Source organism: Opisthorchis viverrini (assembly GCF_000715545.1).
Source record: "Opisthorchis viverrini unplaced genomic scaffold opera_v5_18, whole genome shotgun sequence".
Taxonomy (NCBI): Eukaryota; Metazoa; Platyhelminthes; class Trematoda; order Opisthorchiida; family Opisthorchiidae; genus Opisthorchis; species Opisthorchis viverrini.
The window spans coordinates 2515493-2522100 of record NW_008751674.1 but is presented as its reverse complement, the minus strand read 5'-3'; positions in this window follow the sequence as shown (position 1 = coordinate 2522100).

Here is a 6608-nt window from a genome sequence, read left to right as displayed (position 1 = left end):
TACTCTACTGAATTAGGGGATAATTCCGACAGGTACGGCCACAAACTTTAAGGTTTTGTTTGACACGAACGGCTACAAACAATCGGGAGAAACCAGGCCTAACAACTGATACTCTTCACGTTGTCAGGACGTGCCCAGTCATAGAAAAAGTACATGTGCAGAGAGTGACGCGTCGCCAAGGTCACCATCGGTACGACACGTCCGGAAAGCAGGTACGTTAGCGGAGCGCACCAAACGCGGCTTAGCAACAAAAGACTAGCGGAGTGGGCGCGAAATTGTTCACGACCGGAACACCGCCATTGGCTGTACAGAACGAGCGGGTGAACGACCTTATTTGGCCATTTAGTCATCCTATACATTTGCGCAGAAGCCTCGTACTTTTTGTCCTGACAATACAGCCGTGCCCCGAGTTCTCTGTCTTCTCCTTATCGCGTAGTCTCTGGCAGGCTCTGTGCAGGCGTAACCAATAGACGGCCACCCACGATACAACACACGTAATAACTTAAATCCATTGCTCAGGCATGTTGCGCTCAGCAACGGTCGAAGTCAGTCGTACTGAGTTGACCAATTTCACGGTTCTTCTCTTGTCGACCCGATGGCTAAACTTGCTATCCACCGACAACTAGACTCCAGCCAATATGAATGAAATCCACCGTAGAGACCAACTCGGGGCTACCGGGTTGGACAATGATACCCGGCAAATTCGGATCAGTAGTCCAACGAGCCACTTGTGCAACGCTGGTGTACATTTGGATTGTTCTACTGGGAACCTAAACTTCCTGCCAGAAGTTTATGGTGGAGAAATGATTGCACTGTGAATAGTACAGTCGTATGAGATTCTCTGTCCTTTACATAGCACGGGGTTCAGCAGCATGCCTTTCAACGTTTGACCACCTGGCATTGCTATTCAAAAAGCCATACGAATTTCCCATCTAAAGTGGGCTGTCACTGTGTCGAAATATAAGTAGCTCGGGTGTGTTTACTGATGGTTGATCAGATGGTCGTTGATCCGTTCGCCGAGTTTGGCATCTGGTTTGAAAGCGTTTCGTCCCTAGTCGAGGAGACTTCGTCAGTGCGCATTTACGTGGGTGCGTATTCCGTGCCTGCCTGCGTTTATATAGTTTCTGAAGCGTATCTAATATCCTGCTTATTTGGCATGAATCGTTTTTGTAGTGTTATTGGCTCGATCGTGATTTGCGCTGCGTTGTTGTCTGTTTGTTTCGTATTCCTCTGGTTGGTTGGATGGCCACTTTGGGGTGTTTCAGACGCGTTTTCGATTGGTCCCTCCCCTGTTTGTGTTGCCTTGGAGTCTGTCTTCCCTGGATTCGGTTGGATGTGATACCGACTCCTATTTTTGGTAGTTTCTTTACTTCACTCTGATTGGTCGTTTGTACTTCCACGCCCGCTGTAGGTTTTTCTTCTCGTATTGGCCAATTTAACTGAGTCGGTTGGTCAGTTTGTTGAGTTTCTATTTGGTGTTCTCCGATTGATCGGCTCGATGGTGGTCCAGTCACATGACAGAGTATTAGATACTCTACGAAAAGTATATAAACGCAGCCCGGCACTCAACTGCGCACTGACGATGTCTGCTTGACTGGGGACGAAACGTTTGCACGCCACTTCCAAAGATCGGCGAACAGATCAACTGCTCTGAACAACCACCAGCAAAGTGACCTGCAGCGACCAAAACTGATTACAGGCATCGTGTGACTGAGTCCCCAGCAGACAATCAATTCTCTACCAAGGAGTTCTCTAAGAAAGCTTCAAAAACTGTTTGTTAGTTTTCAAGGGTGGAGTTGATTCATCCAAATCTTTTGCTCACATTACATTAGTCTGACCACGTTCTTCGATGATTGGTTGGCACTTTGGTGCAAGGATGCGTGCTGATTTGTGGACCTTTTGGATCCTGTCATGTGAACATTATGCTCGTGCGAATGCACTAAATAGTGAACAGTAGACATTAGCTAATCCTCCGAAAAAAACGTCCAACATGGATTGGTGTGCTAAATCAGGTAAGGTGAGGCAACCGACTCGGAGCCACTCTATCAGCGCACCTAAAATAAACTTGGATAGTCTATTCTAAATAGGAGAATATATTTAAAACAGACCATTATCCAGTTATTTTGATCTGCACAGATACAGCTATTGATGGAGAAAAACAATTTTTGTTTCAGAGATGGACGTGATGGCACAGTAATATTCGGTGATGTGGTTTCTTCGGGTCGCATTCGGCACGCATTGAACTATATTAGCGTGCCAAAGCAAACAATAGCCTCAGGCTACTGGACGATCCCTGTATCAAAGTGAGTGATACAGTGTTTTACCTGACTGAGTCACCAATCTATTATATCTTACTGCTATTCCCGCTCCAGTACAGGGTGCCGGAACAAGACTCACCGATAGGAACACAACAGCTGCATTGCAAACAGCCGAGTGCAAAAATATAATGGTCTCATGCTATCTTATTGGAGGGACACTGTCTGACCTTGGCCGGATATTGCAAACAGCCGAGTGCGAAACTATAACGGCCTCAATCTATTTTATTGGAGAGACACTGTCTGACCTTGACCCAACACTGTCTCACGCTGTCTGGCTTGGATACAAATGGCCCAACGCTGTCTCACGCTGTCTGGCTTGGATACAAAGCTGTCACACATATTTAGAAGGGGCGTTGTCTGTCCGGTCAGTATCCAATGGAGTTGATTGTCTCAGTAGATTTCGGGCATTCAGTGGTTACTTTCAGGAATCTGACCTTCCTGATGTGCAACAACAAAAGCTGTTTGATTTCCCATATAATACCTATTTATTTTATCATATGAACAATATTCATGATGAAAAGGGGTCAGTCCGGGTCCAAAGTTCGAACTCCACAACGACTTACTGGTGATCACAGCGTTTTAACGTTACACGGTAAGCCAATACTGAACATAACCTAGCCAGGACAACCAGGCAGCTATTCGGACCGTCTATTTTGTGAGGTCTAATGACTAGCGAATTTCATCCTAGACTAATGAAAGAGAGTGCATCCTAAGCACTCATGTAATCCTAAGTTCCAAGAACCAGCCTCTCAATATTCAAAGTATGAGGCTGAAAGATGGATTGATGGGTGTAAAACATCACGTATTCTCTACTTATAATCTCGAAACCTATGCTTGAAAGAAAACGCAAGGTGAGACCCGGTCCCCACAATCACCTGTACTTATGATAAATCGATAGTATATTATCGGAATTTATGGACTTTATACCAGAGAATATCCGCTCCACTACGTAGAATGTAACAAAGCCACGTACCATATGGTTCCATCAACTGGATTGGAGACAGTGAACAGTAGACATTAGCTAATCCTCCGAAAAAAACGTCCAACATGGATTGGTGTGCTAAATCAGGTAAGGTGAGGCAACCGACTCGGAGCCACTCTATCAGCGCACCTAAAATAAACTTGGATAGTCTATTCTAAATAGGAGAATATATTTAAAACAGACCATTATCCAGTTATTTTGATCTGCACAGATACAGCTATTGATGGAGAAAAACAATTTTTGTTTCAGAGATGGACGTGATGGCACAGTAATATTCGGTGATGTGGTTTCTTCGGGTCGCATTCGGCACGCATTGAACTATATTAGCGTGCCAAAGCAAACAATAGCCTCAGGCTACTGGACGATCCCTGTATCAAAGTGAGTGATACAGTGTTTTACCTGACTGAGTCACCAATCTATTATATCTTACTGCTATTCCCGCTCCAGTACAGGGTGCCGGAACAAGACTCACCAATAGGAACACAACAGCTGCATTGCAAACAGCCGAGTGCAAAAATATAATGGTCTCATGCTATCTTATTGGAGGGACACTGTCTGACCTTGGCCCAACGCTGTCTCACGCTGTCTGGCTTGGATACAAAGCTGTCACACATATTTAGAAGGGGCGTTGTCTGTCCGGTCAGTATCCAATGGAGTTGATTGTCTCAGTAGATTTTGGGCATTCAGTGGTTACTTTCAGGAATCTGACCTTCCTGATGTGCAACAACAAAAGCTGTTTGATTTCCCATATAATACCTATTTATTTTATCATATGAACAATATTCATGATGAAAAGGGGTCAGTCCGGGTCCAAAGTTCGAACTCCACAACGACTTACTGGTGATCACAGCGTTTTAACGTTACACGGTAAGCCAATACTGAACATAACCTAGCCAGGACAACCAGGCAGCTATTCGGACCGTCTATTTTGTGAGGTCTAATGACTAGCGAATTTCATCCTAGACTAATGAAAGAGAGTGCATCCTAAGCACTCATGTAATCCTAAGTTCCAAGAACCAGCCTCTCAATATTCAAAGTATGAGGCTGAAAGATGGATTGATAGGTGTAAAACATCACGTATTCTCTACCTATAACCTCGAAACCTATGCTTGGAAGAAAACTCAAGGTGAGACCCGGTCCCCACAATCACCTGTACTTATGATAAATCGATAGTATATTATCGGAATTTATGGACTTTATACCAGAGAATATCCGCTCCACTACGTAGAATGTAACAAAGCCACGTACCATATGGTTCCATCAACTGGATTGGAGACTAGCGCGATTGTTATTCTTGGGTTGGGAGTTGTCAGCGCTGTAGGCCACGGGCGGAACATGGTCCACATCTGTTCCGTAGTGCAGCGATTTAGGACAATCACGGTGAGAGTAAAGAAACCGCATCAGTAATCGGGCTCCTTTGGCGAGCTGACCGCGATTGAGCACGCCCACCTATTATCGGCACTTAGCTTAGCACTGTTCAACTATCGCCACGAATTCAGGCGATCACTCGTCTCCTTAGAGTACAGAATACTCGATTCTATTTCCAAACGAAGCCAACATCTTTTAATTCCAGGTTATCCAGTTCCTAGAACACGTAATCTGTCAGTCCGTCTTTAGGTTAAAAGCGTCAAACGTGAATCATGTTACATCCCCAAACCCCGGTAAAATGGTCACTAGCTTCCATTGGAGAACATGCCAAATGAATTGTCTGCAACCAATAAAATTACGGAGTTGGTGCTACATGCTACTGCGATTCGGCTAAATACACATTCGATTTTGAAACAGCTTGCAGAAGAATGCCAAGCAGGCTGGTTTTATAGTTTGACTGGGTCGAACTGGGTAAAGCAGAATTGGGGAGCATGGGTGAGAAATAAACAGGCCGCCGAGACACTCAGATGAATATTGAGCGTCACCGGAAGACACAGTAGTAGCGGAACACGCACTGAACACGGGACACAAAGCAGAATCGGGAAATGTTCAGGTTTTTGAGGCAAGGACTACGAAAGACGCCGCGGAGACCGATGGTCGGGGTGATGGAAATCGCCAACGATCCCAGTGTGGTCAGAATAGAAGGCGTAGAACCAGTAATTGTGTGGAGGATGGTTTCAAATCAGTGAGCCGATGAAGTGGCCTGATGAAGTTTTTGTGCCAAAAACGAAATGTTGCCCATTTAAAGACTACCGATCGTTTAAGAAACCACTATGGAACGATGATTTCTTAGTCGGTTCGAAACGTTTTTCAACTGATTGAAACCAAAGTCACATTAGAGCATAGAAACCGGGCAAATCGAGAAACGACAGTGGATGCACAATCCTAGTTTGATGTGCACTGTCGTATCGTATCGTCGATGAACCAGTTAGATATCACGGACGAGTAGTCAGTCGATGACTGGGGATGTTTCGGCGAATAGATGTGGCAGCACTATACCTTGGAAAAACTACTTTCAACTGAACAGACTTTCGATTAGGGTTCCACCTTCCCGGAGTCAATTTAGCGGCGGGCTATTCAAGCCACATAGACATCCGAGTTCAATTCATTTCAGCTCTCGCGGGAACGAATATGCCTTGTGCACTGATCTACGCGGCTGAACAGATGTGTAGCGGACTTAGGAACATATTAGCGTGTTGGATCAAATAAACGAGCAAAGTAAAAGAAGCACAATAAGAACAGAATAGATAACCGATAAGGAATCACGAATGCGTAGATCCAATAGTCCACTACACCGATTCCAATGCAGTTACCGGCTGTGAAGGAAATATCCACTTGCAAACATTTTACACAGATGATTCACTTATGAGTAGTATTTCCAACGATAGGAAAGTTATTCGCAGCCAAAAAAGTGTCACAGGGAGTTCTGGTGACGTTAACCAGTTCACATAAACACAGAGATATAGTCCCACTGATTCAGCAGTCAGCAAACAGTTCAACGGAGCGTAAATCCACTGATTCAGCAAGAAGTCAGAAAGTCGCCTCGAAAACTTGTGTATTGCACCATTTTTTATGCAATTATTGGTACAATAAAACAAACGCTATGTACAGCAGTTACAAAATGTAGTTTCAGTCCAGAGAAAAATTGGTAAACAAATGTGACAACGGATTACAAACACTACAGATGCTTCTGCATGACGCATGGATTGTCTTGCGAAGAAACTATCCCATTTGCAGATGTCTAACTGGGTGGCATGAGATGGATCCATCTAAAACCCTGGTTTGAATGGATGGATCCAGATACGGAACGGGTACCATGTGCAGCGCTTCGAACGCGCGGACAGTCTGGCTTTTGACCACCCCAGGCGCCAAAAACATTG